Genomic DNA, 17,172 nt, shown 5'->3' with positions numbered 1-17,172 from the left:
AGGGAAATGAGGGGATGGAAAAATTGGTGGTGGTGGTGGGGAGAAGGGATATGATGGTGGTCTACTAGGGAAAGAGTTTCCAAATCCAGTCTTTGAGGACTGCAATACAGATGCTGAGCTAACTCCCTGGGAGCAGAATGAGAAACAGCTGCCTGGGATTAGGAAAATCCCACCTGGTGACAGCCAGGAATCAGGTCCATAACATGGGCAGGTTGCACTCGCTCTCGTCCCCCTCCCTCATCTTAACCCATCGTGCCACACAGACCAAGCATGAGACAGGAGTTTTTCTTTAGGAATAAATGGCCACAGCTTTATTGTAAACACATCAAAACACATTGACAATCCCTAGGAAGCACCCGAGCCCTAGACCTGGTACTGTCGATGCTCCAGCTCTCCGCCATGCTTTCCAGCTAGAGAGCCCGCTTCTCAATCCGGCGCTGCGGCCAGCCATGCTCCGCTGAGCTAATTCTCTGGGAGCAGAATGAGAAACAGCTGCCTGGGATTAGGAAAATTCCACCTGGTGACAGCCAGGAATCAGGTCCACTTCCTTCTGCTTCTGATCCTTGTTCTGTGTGCAGTGAAAAAAAAGTTCATAGTAACATAGAAACACAGTAATTTTTGGCAGATAAAGACCTGCACCTGCGTAGTCTGAGTTAAATCTGGCACTCTGCACAGTTTCCACTTCTTCATGATTTAACACTGGTATAGTTAATCTCGGTCTCTCCCTGCCAGTTTTGGGGCACAGACCATAGAAGTCTGCCCAGCATCATTCCTACTACCCGTTTTTGCCATTCACTGGACCAAACCATAGAAGTCATGGATTTGATATACTGCCTTTCTGTGGGTACAACCAAAGCAGTTTACATATATTAAAGAAGGCCGGCGAGGAGCATACCAAGCAGCCGCAGGTAACATGGTAGCTCCCCGGCCCGCGGCGACCCTTCCCTTTCCGGCTTCCCCAATGGTCTGGGTGACGTGGCAGAAGCCCCTCCCTGCCGTTGGTTGGGAGGCCGGAAGGGGGCGGGGCTTTGGGGGTGCCCCATGCGCCGCTTAAAGAGCTGCCGACGAAGCGTGGAGGTCTCTTTGTCAGCAGCAAGCAGCGCAGGAGTTTTCCCGCTGCAGATAACTCGAGCTAAGCATTAGTAAAAGACCCCCTTAGCTTTTTGCACCTGGGGCAATGGAGGGTTAAGTGACTTGCCCAGAGTCACAAGAAGCTGCAATGGGACTTGAACCCACTTCCCCAGGTTCTTAGCCCACTACACTAACCATTAAGCTACTCCTCCACCATCGGTCTAACTTCCCAGCCTCTGAAGCTAACGTTGAAGCTCATTCCAGTTTTGCTTTCATTGGATTCCATCCTTTTTCTATATGGTGTTCCTCTGTGTTTATCCCACACGTTCTAGAATTCCATCACTGGTGTCAAGGAGGACACTTGGCTGTATTTGGGGTTTTGGATTGATTGTTCCCTTTTTCTATACAGCTGAGCAAAATACCGGGCAAAACATAGCTGCCAAGAGGGGGGACGGGGGAGGGGGGGCAAAATTCCACGGACCCGGGCCTTCGGGGGGGGGGGGCCTGGCGCAGGGTTTCTCTCTCTCTCCAGGTGATCGCATCCCGACAGGAGCAGGAGAGAGAAAACTGCTGCGCCGGGCCCCCCTTGCATTGCCTGCCTAGCAGCTGATGGGCCCTCAGGCCGCGCATGCTCAGTTTTGAGACTGAGCATTTGCGACCTGAGGAATGCACCCTCAGGGGCAGGCAGTGCTGGGCAGAGGAAGGAGCAGCACTGCCTGCATCTGGCAGGGCCAGCCAAGGTACCTCGGACTGGCGGGGGGAGGGGCAGTGGCAGCTGTGATGATTTTTTTTTGGGGGGGGGGGGGGTGGCGAAGACAATTGTGCTCCGGGCCCAGCAGCAGCGGCGGCCCTGCCCCGGGCCCAGCTCAGTCTCTCGGCGGCCCTGTGGCAAAATCAGAACTGAAAGAGAGCCGCGACTCTGTTCTGTGATTAAATACAAGCATTGCCAGAAACTGCAAAGAACAGGGTTTCTTCACAAAGGCATAGATAATTTCTAATTACTTGGTGACTGCATCTCTAATTGTAGCAGCATTAATAGTTTTTCTTTCAGCCACTTCCAACAGTGCTCCACAAATGCCCTACATTAACTAGAATATGAGAAAATACTTATTATTTTTTGGCTTTTTTGTTTCATCATCTTCCAAGCTGGAGTGTGCTGATTATTTTCTGTCTATTTTAATGCACTGTTTCATTAGCATTATCAATGCGGATTGCACGTTATCCTATTTTAATTTATGGTAAGACAAATTCTAGGGTACACATTGGCTATTACAAGTACTGTCTCGATTATCCGACATAAATGGGACCGACCCGTTGTCGGATAAGTGAAAAGTCAGATCATATGGAAAACACTGCATAGACCCCTCAACCAATGCATAAACAGAAGCGTAGAGCTCACAATTTTCAAAAATTGTTCTAAAACAAAGATTTTTAATAGAAATAAATGTGATGACATCACCGGAGGGGTCTCTCAGATATGCTGGATTAACGAAGGTTGGATAATTGAGACTGCATTCTATTTTAGAAGCCCTGTTTGCAAATTAGACAGGTAAATACCAGTATTCACAAGGGCAAATCCAAATTTCAGAAAGCTGGTATTTGCACGTGCAAATTCTCGCCATGTATAAAGTCAGGGACATGGTTTGGGCATTTCAAAAATCGACACGTGTATTTGCCATTTCATAAAGAGAATGCATATGCATAACCCAAAATTTCAACATCAAGATTTTTGGCTCTTCCCTCGTATGTACAAGTTTGCCTAAAGGGTTCGTCTGGACCAGCCTTATACAGGAGGAATGAGGGAGTTCATCCCCTTAATTCTCTGTTGCTTATTTCCTCCTCCACATGTTAATTTCACAGTGAGAATCCTGAAAGGTAACTTTAAAACCATACAAGAACGTAAGACCTTTGAAGTCAGAATGATTGAATATTTTAACACCCAACAGAAAGGACTTAACAAGGATCTGGGGTTCCTAGCCCATTATAAACCATAAAGCTGTATTTCTCTGTTGATCACCCCACCCCTCACCTATCCACACCCATCCTGTTAGAATATCAATGATATGCTTTGATGTCCCCATGCATACCTCCGACCCACCCCCATCCTCCCACCCTGTCAGACTGTCATAGTAATGCTTGAATGTTTTCACTTATATACACTGTCAGCTAGCACATTTGCTTATTTCCGATCTGAGGAAGAAGGGCAACCTTCGAAAGCTAATCAAGAAATGTATTAAGTTATGTCCAATAAAAAAGGTATCATCTTATTTTCTTTTCCATGTTTTATTTTGTTTGATTTCTATAGATTCTACATGGAATGTTGCTATTCCACTAGCAACATTCCATGTAGAAGTCGGCCCTTGTAGATCACCAATGTGGCCGCGCAGGCTTCTGCTTCTGTGAGTCTGACGTCCTGCACGTACGTGCAGGACGGCAGACTCACAGAAACAGAAGCCTGCGCAGGAATGTTGCTAGTGGAATAGCAACATTCCATGTAGAATGTCCAATAGTAGCAACATTCCATGTAGAATCTCCAATGGTATCTATTTTACTGTCATAGTAATGCTTGAATGTTTTCACTTATATACACTGTCAGCTAGCACATTTGCTTATTTCCGATCTGACGAAGAAGGGCAACCTTCGAAAGCTAATCAAGAAATGTATTAAGTTATGTCCAATAAAAAAGGTATCATCTTATTTTCTTTTCCATGTTTTATTTTGTTTGATTTCTATAGATTCTACATGGAATGTTGCTATTCCACTAGCAACATTCCATGTAGAAGTCGGCCCTTGTAGATCACCAATGTGGCCGCGCAGGCTTCTGCTTCTGTGAGTCTGACGTCCTGCACGTACGTGCAGGACGTCAGACTCACAGAAACAGAAGCCTGCGCAGGAATGTTGCTAGTGGAATAGCAACATTCCATGTAGAATGTCCAATAGTAGCAACATTCCATGTAGAATCTCCAATGGTATCTATTTTACTGTCATAGTAATGCTTGAATGTTTTCACTTATATACACTGTCAGCTAGCACATTTGCTTATTTCCGATCTGACGAAGAAGGGCAACCTTCGAAAGCTAATCAAGAAATGTATTAAGTTATGTCCAATAAAAAAGGTATCATCTTATTTTCTTTTCCATGTTTTATTTTGTTTGATTTCTATAGATTCTACATGGAATGTTGCTATTCCACTAGCAACATTCCATGTAGAAGTCGGCCCTTGTAGATCACCAATGTGGCCGCGCAGGCTTCTGCTTCTGTGAGTCTGACGTCCTGCACGTACGTGCAGGACGTCAGACTCACAGAAACAGAAGCCTGCGCAGCCTTCTACATGGAATGTTGCTAGTGCAATAGCAACATTCCATGTAGAATCTCCAATAGTAGCAACATTCCATGTAGAATCTCCAACAGGAGCAACATTCCATGTAGAATCTCCAATAGTATCTATTTTACTGTCATAGTAATGCTTGAATGTTTTCACTTATATACACTGTCAGCTAGCACATTTGCTTATTTCCGATCTGACGAAGAAGGGCAACCTTCGAAAGCTAATCAAGAAATGTATTAAGTTATGTCCAATAAAAAAGGTATCATCTTATTTTCTTTTCCATGTTTTATTTTGTTTGATTTCTATAGATTCTACATGGAATGTTGCTATTCCACTAGCAACATTCCATGTAGAAGTCGGCCCTTGTAGATCACCAATGTGGCCGCGCAGGCTTCTGCTTCTGTGAGTCTGACGTCCTGCACGTACGTGCAGGACGTCAGACTCACAGAAACAGAAGCCTGCGCAGGAATGTTGCTAGTGGAATAGCAACATTCCATGTAGAATGTCCAATAGTAGCAACATTCCATGTAGAATCTCCAATGGTATCTATTTTACTGTCATAGTAATGCTTGAATGTTTTCACTTATATACACTGTCAGCTAGCACATTTGCTTATTTCCGATCTGAGGAAGAAGGGCGACCTTCGAAAGCTAATCAAGAAATGTATTAAGTTATGTCCAATAAAAAAGGTATCATCTTATTTTCTTTTCCATGTTTTATTTTGTTTGATTTCTATAGATTCTACATGGAATGTTGCTATTCCACTAGCAACATTCCATGTAGAAGTCGGCCCTTGTAGATCACCAATGTGGCCGCGCAGGCTTCTGCTTCTGTGAGTCTGACGTCCTGCACGTACGTGCAGGACGTCAGACTCACAGAAACAGAAGCCTGCGCAGCCTTCTACATGGAATGTTGCTATTGCACTAGCAACATTCCATGTAGAATCTCCAATAGTAGCAACATTCCATGTAGAATCTCCAACAGGAGCAACATTCCATGTAGAATCTCCAATAGTATCTATTTTACTGTCATAGTAATGCTTGAATGTTTTCACTTATATACACTGTCAGCTAGCACATTTGCTTATTTCCGATCTGACGAAGAAGGGCAACCTTCGAAAGCTAATCAAGAAATGTATTAAGTTATGTCCAATAAAAAAGGTATCATCTTATTTTCTTTTCCATGTTTTATTTTGTTTGATTTCTATAGATTCTACATGGAATGTTGCTATTCCACTAGCAACATTCCATGTAGAAGTCGGCCCTTGTAGATCACCAATGTGGCCGCGCAGGCTTCTGCTTCTGTGAGTCTGACGTCCTGCACGTACGTGCAGGACGTCAGACTCACAGAAACAGAAGCCTGCGCAGGAATGTTGCTAGTGGAATAGCAACATTCCATGTAGAATCTCCAATAGTAGCAACATTCCATGTAGAATCTCCAATGGTATCTATTTTACTGTCATAGTAATGCTTGAATGTTTTCACTTATATACACTGTCAGCTAGCACATTTGCTTATTTCCGATCTGAGGAAGAAGGGCAACCTTCGAAAGCTAATCAAGAAATGTATTAAGTTATGTCCAATAAAAAAGGTATCATCTTATTTTCTTTTCCATGTTTTATTTTGTTTGATTTCTATTGATAACCTCCTCCACATGGAAAACAAATAAAGATGATAGACTGTTGGCAGTTAGTGGCCCGTGTACATGTAGGTTTGCAAAATAGCAGGCATACATGTGTAAGTTGCAAAATACAAACTTACACGTGTGTTGGCCCACCAAGGGATGCAATATCCTCTCATACTGAGGATGTGTCTCCAGGAACTTCTGCTCAGGACAGAAGGGTTAGGACAGCTGTTGGAGTTGGTGATTCGAATCATTAGGCATGACAATAGCTGGGTGCCCGGGGCAAAGGTGGCAGACCTCACGTGTCACCTAGATAGGATTTTAGATAATGGGTACCAATGACACAGGGAAATGTGGGAGGGAGGTTCTGGAAGCCAAATTTAAACTCTTAGGACTAGATGCACTAAACGTTTTTCATCGTTAAATGAGCCCTCAGGGAAGAATTTCCTATCCTTTCCATGCACTTAAGCCTATTTTCCGACGACAGTAGCAGCTAACGAAAACGGAATGGAGATGAGCAATTAGTGTGAAAACCCCATTGAAACGACATGCACTAACCTTTTCCGATTGCCTTTACGCAGGAAAAAGGCAGGAAAACTAACGAGAGGTCTGGACCTCTCGTTAGGACAGCTCTGTGCCAGGAAAAAGTGTTAAGTGAAAAAATAAACAAACTTTGAGCCAATCCCAGCGCATTAGCAGAGCTAAAAGCGCTGTGATTGGTCCAAAGGACCTCAGAAAACACATAAAAAATAAAAATAAAAAAAGGATCGGGAGGGGGCAAGGGCGCTCATCAGGAGCGTCCTGTACGGACGGCCTTGCCCCCCCCCGCTGCTCCCCACTTTCCGCCGCTCCCCCCACCCCGAAAAAGCAAACTTCTAGAAGCCCCTGCCCCCCTCCCTTCCTCACTACTCTCTCACCTCAGCTCCGCCTCCCGACATCCTCCGTCCGTGCCCCGCCCCCTTTTGGGGTCGTCGCCGCCATTCCCCTCCTCCATCGGGCCCCCCTTCCTCTTACCGGGCCCGTGCAGCGCCTCTCTCCTCTGTCCGAAGGCGCTGCACGGGCAAGAAGAAAGCTGAATCAGCTGATGCCTGCCTTCGCCTAGCTTCGATAGAGCGTCTTTCTCCTCCTGGGCCCGCCCCTGTCTGACGTCAGTAACCTACGTAGGTTACTGACGTCAGACAGGGGCGGGCGCAGCAGGAGAAAGACGCGCCATCGCGAAGGCAGGCATCAGCTGATTCAGCTTTCTTCTTGCCCGTGCAGCGCCTTCGGACAGAGGAGAGAGGCGCTGCACGGGCCCGGTAAGAGGAAGGGGGGCCCGATGGAGGAGGGGAATGGCGGCGACGACCCCAAAAGGGGGCGGGGCACGGACGGAGGATGTCAGGAGGCGGAGCTGAGGTGAGAGAGTAGTGAGGAAGGGAGGGGGCAGGGGCTTCTAGAAGTTTGCTTTTTCGGGGTGGGGGGAGCGGCGGAAAGTGGGGAGGGGGCAGGGGCTGCTAGAATTTTGCTTTTTCGGGGTGGGGGGAGCGGCGGAAAGTGGGGAGCAGCGGGGGGGGGGGCAAGGCCGTCTGTACAGGACGCTCCTGATGAGCGCCCTTGCCCCCTCCCGACCCTTTTTTTTTATTTTTGTTTTTATTTGGGAGCCATGTGCTTGCGATTTGACTGTGTTTTGACTGTTTGTGGCATGCGCAGAGCAGCTAACATAACGCTTGGCTGCTCTGCGCATGATTTGGGGGCCGATTAACGATGTGTATTGTGATTCTTTGATACATTGTACGTTTCACTACCGATCTCAGCATGTGTGACTTTTTTTTTTGGTGCATTTTTCGTTATTTTAAAATCGTTAGGGACTTTAACGATTTAGATTTTTTTACGTTTGGTTGCTGCATCTGCCTCTTAGGTAGAAAGCAAAAATCCAGATCTTCCAGGGTAGCATTTTAGGAAATTCCCCGTTCCATGTACAGGACCCAAGAGGCAGGCAGAGCTCCAAAGTCTCAATGCATAGTTGAGATGATGGTGCAGGGACGGGAGATTTAGATTTGTTAGGAACTGGGAAACATTCTGGGAAAGGGGGAACCTATTCTGAAAAGATGGACTCCACCTTAAGCGGGATGGAAGAAGGCAGCTGGCACGAACATATAAAAATAAGATAGAGCACCTTTTAATCTAAAATGGGGGGGGGGGGGGGAGAGCCGACAGTCACTCAGGGGGGCACATGATGTGGTGTGGAGTATCCTTGAAGGATACTATTGAAACACAACGTTTAGGGAATCCCAATAGAGAGGTTTCAACAAGTGAAAGAAAGCCAGGAGTGTTCAAGGGGGGAGAAGAGTAAAAGATGCACATTACTCCTGTCAATCTCTAAGCAGTTTGTAGATGCAAGTAAAAAACAACTTGAAGTGTCTGCATACAAATGCTAGATGCCTAAAAAATAAAATGGGAGAGTTATATAGCACTAAATGAAGAAATAAATATAATAGGCATCTCAGAGACCTGGTGGAAGGAGGACAATCAATGGGACGCAGTGTTAACAGGGTACAAATTATATTGCAATGACAGAGTGGATCAAATTGGAGGGGGAAGGGTTTGCGCTATATGTTAAAAAGGGAATTGAGTTAAACAAAATAAACTTTCTACATGAAACAGTGGAATGCTTGTGGATAGAAATTCCATGTGTGAAGGGAAGGGAGTATTCTGGTGGGGCTGAATGAGCAGATAGATGAAGAAATGTTTACAGAAATTAGGAAAGCTGGCAAAATATAATAATGGGTGATTTCAGTTACCCTAATATTGACTGAATAAATGTTACATCAGTGAGCACTAGGGAGGTAAAATTCCCAGATGTAATAAATGACTGCTTCTTGGAGCGATTGGTCTGGGAACCAACAAGAGGGGGAGCTATTTTAGATCTAGTCCTTACTGGAATGCAGGGCATAGTACTGGAGGTAACGGTGTTGGGTCCCCTGGGAAACAGTGATCATAACATGATCAAATGTGAGCTAATATCTGAAGTGAAGTCTCCAAGGAAATCTACTGTAGCAGAATTTAAAATGTGAGGCAGTAGGTTCCAAAGCTGGAAGAAAAGAACCTACTACTACTACTTAACATTTCTAGAGCGCTACTAGGGTTACGCAGCGCTGTACAAATTAATAACTAAGGACGGTCCCTGCTCAGTAGAGCTTACAATCTAAAGGACGAAATGTCAAGTTGGGGTAGTCTAGATTTCCTACTACTACTACTTAGCATTTCTATAGCGCTGCCAGGGTTACGCAGAGCTGTACAAGTTTAAACATGGGGAAGGACGGTCCCTGCTCGAGAGCTTCCTCAGTAGAGGTGTTGTGATTAGGTGCCGAAAGCGACATTGAAGAGGTGGGCTTTGAGCAATGATTTGAAGATGGGTAGGGAGGGGGCCTGGCGTATGGGCTCAGGGAGTTTGTTCCAAGCATGGGGTGAGGCGAGGCAGAAAGGGCGGAGCCTAGAGTTGGCGGTGGTGGAGAAGGGTACTGAAAGGAGGGATATGTCTTGAGAGCGAAGGTTACGGGTAGGGATGAAAGGGGAGATGAGGGTAGAGAGGTAAGGAGGGGCTGCAGATCGAGTGCATTTGTAGGTTAGTAGGAGAAGCTTGAACTGTATGCGGTATCTGATCGGAAGCCAGTGAAGTGACTTGAGGAGAGGGGTGATATGAGTATATCGGTCAAGGCGGAAGATAAGAGCTCCAACAGTCAAGCAAGGTGAAGAAAGGAAGGCCAGAGAGAGAACAAAGTAAAGATAAGTCTGCAACTCCATATAAATCAAAGAAAAAGACATTGAGAGGTCACTGAATGTAGTTAAACCCAGTGGCGTTCCTAGGCTGGCTGACACCCGGGGCGGATCGCTGATGCGTCCCCCCCCCCCCACGGTGAAATTACACCCTCCCCCCCCCCCGCGCAGAGAGAGCAGCAGGGAGGGAACGAGCGGACTCAGAGCCAACAGGCGCGCGGCACCCCCCCAGCGGTGTGCACCCGGGGTGGACCGCCCCCCCCTTGGTACGCCACTGGTTAAACCTACCTTTTCTAGAGACTGGTTCCAGGTGTCCAATCCTGAAAAACATAAAATAGATCACCAAGAATAAATTATTAAGACATACATTACAAAAGAAAGTTATAGCTATAGTGTAAAACAAAGAGAGTAAGATAACTACTACTACTACTACTTAACATTTCTAGAGCGCTACTAGGGTTACGCAGCGCTGTACAGTTTAACAAAGAAGGACAGTCCCTGCTCGAAGGAGCTTACAATTTAAAGGAAGAAAGATAACTTGGTCAATACTTATCCGATGGTTTCAATGTTGTTCAAAAACGGTATTACTGTACCTGTTAAACAAATTTGAGGGCTTCTTTTGCAAAGTCACTCTAGCGATTCCCGCACAGCAAATGAGAGGAAGCCCGTAGGAATTGAATGGGCTTCCTCTCACTTGTCACACTGAGAATCGGTAAGTAACTTTGTAAAAGAGGCCCTGAGTTGATAGTTAAGTTGTTGGAATATGTGTTTATGCAACAAAAGACCCAATTTTGTTAAACACCACGTTTTCTATACCCCAAATTGGTTTTAAAATAAGAAAAAGTAAATTATATATACCATCTGTCTGGTTACTGGGTCTCAAAATCCGTTTAGTTTTCATTCCTCTCCATAGTTTAGGAATTTGGAGACAAAGTTAGATTAATTGCCTCTGAGCGTCAGGGGTGAGCTGTGAGCTTTGAGGTATTTGGCCATGGGTAATGGTAGAGCTCACAGGGCCCTTTGAGACTCAGCAGCTACATAAGGTTCCTCATGAGAAACTCTTGAGAAAATTAAAGAGTCATGGGATAGGTAGAAATGTTCTGTTGTGGATTAGGAACTGATTACTGGACATCAAACATAGGGTGCGGTTAAATGGCCACTTTTTTTCAGTGGAGGAGGGTGAATAGTGGAGTGTCACAAGGATCTGTACTGGAACCAGTGCTGTTTAACATACTTATAAATGATCTGGAAATCAGAAAGACAAGTGAGGTGATTAAATTTGCAGATGACGCAAAACTATTCAAAGTTGATAAAACACGTGCAGACTGTGAAAAATTGCAAGGAGATCTTCGGAATTTGGAAGACTAGCTATAGGTATCCAGATGGCAGATGAAAAATGTGGACAAATGCAAAGAGATGCACATTGGAAAGAATAATCTGAATCATAGTCACCTGATGCTAGGGTCCACCTTAGGAATCAGCATGCAAGAAAAAGATCTAGGTGTAATTTATTTATTTATTTATTTATATTTATTTCAGTGCATTTATACCCCACCTTTTACCACAGTGTTGCAGCCCCAAAGCGGCTTACAAAGAACCAATTAAATAAATACAATACAGTTAGTAGTGGTTAGTAATATGCTGAAATCTTCTGCCCAGTGTATGGTGGCAGCCAAAAAAAGCAAACAGGATGCAAGGAATCGTTAGGAAAGGGATGGTAAATAAAAACCAAGAATAATATAATGCCTCTGTATTGCTCCATGGTGTAACCTCACCTTGAGCGTTGTGTTCAATTCTGATCAGCCTATCTAAAAAGAGATACAGTGGAATTATGAAAGGTTCAAAGAAGAGTGACTACATTGATAAAGGAGATGGAATTCCTCTCACATGAGCAAAGGCTAAAGAGGTTAGGGTTCTTCAGTAGAAGCGAATCGATTTTTTTACTCTTTCAGAAAGTACAAAGACTAGGGGACATTCAATGAAATTACATGGAAATACTTTTAAAACAAATAGGAGGAAATATTTTTTTCAGTCAACGAATAGTTAAGCTCTGGAATTTGTTGCTTGAGGAAGTGTTAACTGCAGTTAATGTGTGTGAGTTAACATAAGTACATATGTTTTGCCATACTGGGAAAGACCAAAGGTCCATCGAGCACAGCATCCTGTTTCCAACAGTGGCCAGTCCAGGTCACAAGTACCTGGCAAGATCCCAAAACAGTACAAAACATTTTATACTGCTTATCCCAGAAATAGTGGATTTTCCCCAAGTCCAATTTAATAATGGTCTATGGACTTTTCCTTTAGGAAACCGTCCAAACCTTTTTTAAAACTCCTCTAAGCCAACCACCTTTACAACCTTCTCTGGCAACAAATTCCAGAGTTTAATTACACGTTGAGTGAAGAAACTTTTTCTCCGATTCGTTTTAAATTTACTACATTGTAGCTTCATTGCATGCCCCCTAGTCCTAGTATTTTTGGAAAGCGTGAACAGACGCTTCACATCTACCCATTCAACTCCACTCATTATTTTATAGACCTCTATCATATCTCCCCTCAGCTGCCTTTTCTGCAAGCTGAAGAGCCCTAGCCACTTTAGCCTTTCCTCATAGGGAAGTCGTCCCATCCCCTTTATCATTTTCGTCGCCCTTCTCTGCACCTTTTCTAATTCCACTATATCTTTTTTGAGATGCGACGACCAGAATTGAACACAATATTCGAGGTGCGGTCGAACCATGGAGCGATACAAAGGCATTATAACATCCTCATTTTTGTTTTCCATTCCTTTCCTAATAATACCTAACATTCTATTTGCTTTCTTAGCCTCAGCAGCACACTGAGCAGAAGGTTTCAAAGTATCATCAACGATGACGCCTAGATCCCTTTCTTGGTCCGTGACTCCTAATGTGGAACCTTGCATGACGTAGCTATAATTCGGGTTCCTCTTTCCCGTATGCATCACTTTGCACTTGCTCATATTAAATGTCATCTGCCATTTAGACGCCCAGTCTCCCAGTCTCGTAAGGTCCTCTTGTAATTTTTTCACAATCCTCCAGCGATTTAATGACTTTGAATAACTTTGTGACATCAGCAAATTTAATTTGCTGGGCTTGATGGACCTTTGGTCTTTCCCAGTATGGCAATACTTATGTACTTATGACCTAGCGAAGCTGGAGGAATGGACCGATATTTGGCAACTAAGGTTTAATCCCAAAAAATGCAGGGTCATGCACTTGGGTCGCAAAAATCCGAGGGAACGGTACAGTATAGGGGGTATAGTGCTTCAGAGTGCGAAGGAAGAGCGGGACTTGGGGGTGATTGTGTCTGACGACCTTAAAGCTTTCAAACAGGTAGAAAAATCGACGGCCAAAGCCAGAAGGATGCTTGGGTGCATAAAGAGAGGCATGACCAGCAGGAAAAAGGAGGTGATAGTGCCATTGTGTAAGTCTCTGGTGAGGCCTCATTTGGAGTACTGCGTGCAGTTCTGGAGACTGCACCTATGGAAAGATATAAACAGGATGGAGTCGGCCCAGAGGGCGGCTACGAAATTAGTAAGCGGTCTTGAATGCAAAAATTATAGGGACACGCTTATGAACCTCAACATGTATACGCTGGAAGAGCGGAGGGAGAGAGGAGACATAACATAGTAACATAGTAGATGACGGCAGAAAAAGACCTGCATGGTCCATCCAGTCTGCCCACAAGATAAACTCATATGTGCTACTTTTTGTGTATACCTTACCTTGATTTGTATCTGTCATTTTCAGGGCACAGACCGTATAAGTCTGCCCAGCACTATCTCTGCCTCCCAACCACCGGCTCTGGGACAGACCGTATAAGTCTGCCCAGCACTATCCTCGCCTCCCAACCACCAGCCCCACTTCCCACCACCGGCTCTGCCACCTAATCTCAGCTAAGCTTCTGAGGATCCATTCCCTCGGAACAGGATTCCTTTATGTTTATCCCACGCATGTTTGAATTCCGTTACCGTTTTCCTCTCCACCACCTCCCGCGGGAGAGCATTCCAAGCATCCACCACTCTCTCTGTGAAAAAATACTTCCTGACATTTTTCTTGAGTCTGCCCCCCTTCAATCTCGTATCGTGCCCTCTAGTTCTACCACCTTCCCATCTCCGGAAAAGGTTTGTTTGCGGATTAATACCTTTCAGATATTTGAACGTCTGTATCATATCACCCCTGTTTCTCCTTTCCTCCAGGGTATACATGTTCAGGTCAGCAAGTCTCTCCTCATATGTCTTGTAACGCAAATGATATGATAGAGACGCTTAAATATCTCAAGGACATTTATGTACAGGAAGAGGGCCTTTTTCAAATGAAGGAGAGCTCTGGAATGAGGGGCCATGCGACAAAGTTAAGAGGGAATAGGCTTAGGAGTAACCTAAGGAAGTATTATTTCACAGAAAGGGTGCTGGAGGCGTGGAATGGCCTCCCGGTGGAGGTGGTGGAGTCGAGGACTGTTCCAGAATTTAAAAAGGCATGGGATAAGCATGTGGGATCGCTTAGGAACAGGAATAATTAGGGGTTACAGAGGATGGGTAGACTGGCTGGGTCATATGGCCTTTATCTGCCGTCATGTTTCTATGTTTCTATTTAAAAGAAGGGATTGGGGACGGGTATGTAATGTGGTGGGAATGATATGTGTGGAAATGTCGCTTTGACTTGCCCCCCTCCATATCTATCCCCCCCCCCCATTGCCACCCCAAATATTTCTGTCTAGAGACGCCACTGGTTAAGGTGCATTCAATGTGGTTGACTTCTGAAATTTTCTTCTATGTATATGAATAAAACTTAAGTATACTTCACTCATTGGAGGCTCCCCACTGCTGACAGGAGAGGCAAGGCAGGTCTGCTCCTCATATTTCCTCTGTCAGCATCATCATTCCAAGCCCTCAACAACCACCTTCACGCTATTAAAGGTGGACATTCCAGGCTCCAGTTGATGACATCGGCAGAGTGACTGGGGTCTAGATGACAGCAGGCCAGTGGCAATTAAAAACTGGCAATGAGGAGAAGAGCAAAAATGAAGTACCAGCGGGTGGGATTTGGCTTGGGTGCTGTGCTGTTTGCCCACCCCCACTCCATGCCGGTCTGTATATGCTTGTAAATGGTTACCTGTCCTGTGATTCTGTTCCAGGTTTTACCTGCTGCTTTCTAAAGGTTATCCCCCTCCGTGCTATTCTATTTACAGTTGTAACTCTCGGTCCATGCAGGTTACCTCCCCAGGCGTTTTGGGAAGCAGAGTAAATTCATGTGGCTGTTGTTTTGGGCTGGATCCCAGTGCTAAACCAGTTTCTGTCGTTTCAAGGCCTGCTTTTCACCAGACAGGAAAGCTGAGCAGGGGTGCACTTGAACTGTGAATTATGATCCCCAGCATAGGGGAAACCAGTGGTGGACTCAGTCTGTCAAAAAGTACACTAGCCTTAACTAGCAAGTTTCAAAGCCAGTCCTGTTCAGCCTTTGAATGGAAAAAGCTGTAGATAATGAATAAGGAATGGCAGGGTGAAACCTGACACGTCAGCCTAAATTAAGCTCCTTGGGTTGATCGGTGTGAAAGGAGGCCTGCGTCAGCAACAAGCCATTAGCATTCTTATATGTTTTCTCCACTAGAGCCAATGTTTATTCAAATATGACCGGATAACACAATAGACGATATTGCACGGCACAAAAAAAAAATATTTAATTGGTTTGAATGAGCTTTGAAAGCTGATGGTAATGAACTGTGGGAAAGAGGCTCAGCTGGTTTAGCAAACATCAGAGCTCTACAGAACAGACCTAATTACACTCATACCGGTATATGAAAAGAATGGGGTTGGATCATAAATTTTATCCTGTGATTTGACATCCACTCAAAGGCCTCCAAGGCCTCCTGCATAAAATGGACTGGAGAGAGGTGTGTGATACACAAATTAAATGGGAAAGGAGAGTGTTGTCATTTTTAAGGATTACACTTGTTTGATAGTGCTGGGCAGACTTATACGGTCTGTGCCCTGAAAAGGACAGGTACAAATCAAAGTAGGGTATACACAAAAAGTAGCACATATGAGTTTATCTTGTAGGGCAGACTGGATGGACCGTGCAGGTCTTTTTCTGCCGTCATCTACTATGTTACTATGTTACTATCCTGCTTATAATCGAAATAGAAAAACGCCTATATTGTGACCCAAATCGGGAGATAGACGTTTATCTCACAAAAACGAATAAAGCGGTATAATAGAAAGCCGAATTTGGACGTTTTCAACTGCACTCCGTCGCGGATGCGGACAAAGTTGATGGGGGCGAGTCGAAGGCGTGGTGAAGCCGGAACTGGGGCGTGGTTATTGGCCGATCAGAGATGGGCGCCTTTCGACAATAATGGAAAAAAAATATACGTTTGTAGCGAGAATTTAGGGCACTTTTCCTGGACCCTGTTTTTCCACGAATAAGGCCCCAATAAGTGCCCTAAATGACCAAATGACCACTGGAGGGAATCGGGGATGACCTCCCCTGACTCCCCCAGTGGTCACAAACCCCCTCCCACCACAAAATATGCCGTTTCACAACTTTTTATGTTCACCCTCAAATGTCATACCCACCTCCCTGGCAGCAGTATGCAGGTCACTGGAGCAGTTATTAGGGGGTGCAGTGGACTTCAGGCAGGTGGACCCAGGCCCATCCCCCCCCCCCACCTGTTACACTTGGTAAATGGGAGCCCTCCAAACCGCCCCCCAAACCCACTGTACCCACATGTAGGTGCCCCCCTTCACCTCTTAGGGCTATAGTAATGGTGTAGACTTGTGGGCAGTGGGTTTTGAGGGGGATTTGGGGGGCTCAACACACAAGGGGAAGGGTGCTATGCACCTGGGAGCTCTTTTACCTTTTTTGTTTTTGTAAAAGTACCCCCTAGGGTGCCTGGTTGGTGTCCTGGCATGTGAGGGGGACCAGTGCACTACGAATCCTGGCCCCTCCCACGAACAAATGCCTTGGATTTATTCGTTTTTGAGCCGGGCGCTTTCATTTTCCATTATCGCTGAAAAACAAAAACGCCCAGCTCACAAATTGTCGAATAAAACATGGACGTCTATTTTTTTCGAAAATACGGTTCGGTCCGCCCCTTCACGGACCCGTTCTCGGAGATAAACGCCCATGGAGATAGACGTTTTCATTCAATTATGCCCCTCCACGTCTGCTGATTTTGGGAGACGTCATCCTGGCCCAGCATTGAACATTGGCCATGAATATTGTATTGTATCCTCTTGAATTCACGTGAGCCACATTGCGCCTGCTCTTGTGGGAAAATGTGGGGTAAAAATGCACCAAAATAAATAAATAAATAAATCAGCATAGAAGTCCCGCAGTTTACCAGATTTGTCATTTTCTCAATGGAACCCCCGGGTAGGT

The 17,172-nt window shown here is 45.2% G+C and overlaps 1 long non-coding RNA gene across 1 annotated transcript in view; it reads right to left on the bottom strand.

The window, feature by feature from the left end:
- Positions 1 to 310: 310 nt before the first annotated feature.
- LOC115462803 overlaps positions 311 to 17,172 on the bottom strand; it is a 73,624-nt gene continuing 56,762 nt past the window's right edge. Inside the window, exons 2-3 of the long non-coding RNA XR_003940958.1 lie at positions 10,067 to 10,098; positions 311 to 568 (exon numbers count right to left, since the gene is read on the bottom strand). This is a non-coding gene — a long non-coding RNA (uncharacterized LOC115462803). The remainder of the gene's footprint in view (positions 569 to 10,066; positions 10,099 to 17,172) is intronic.

Source organism: Microcaecilia unicolor, chromosome 2 (assembly GCF_901765095.1).
Source record: "Microcaecilia unicolor chromosome 2, aMicUni1.1, whole genome shotgun sequence".
Lineage (NCBI taxonomy): Eukaryota > Metazoa > Chordata > Amphibia > Gymnophiona > Siphonopidae > Microcaecilia > Microcaecilia unicolor.
Note: the sequence above shows the minus strand (reverse complement) of the source record. Positions and strands in the feature narration are given on the sequence as shown.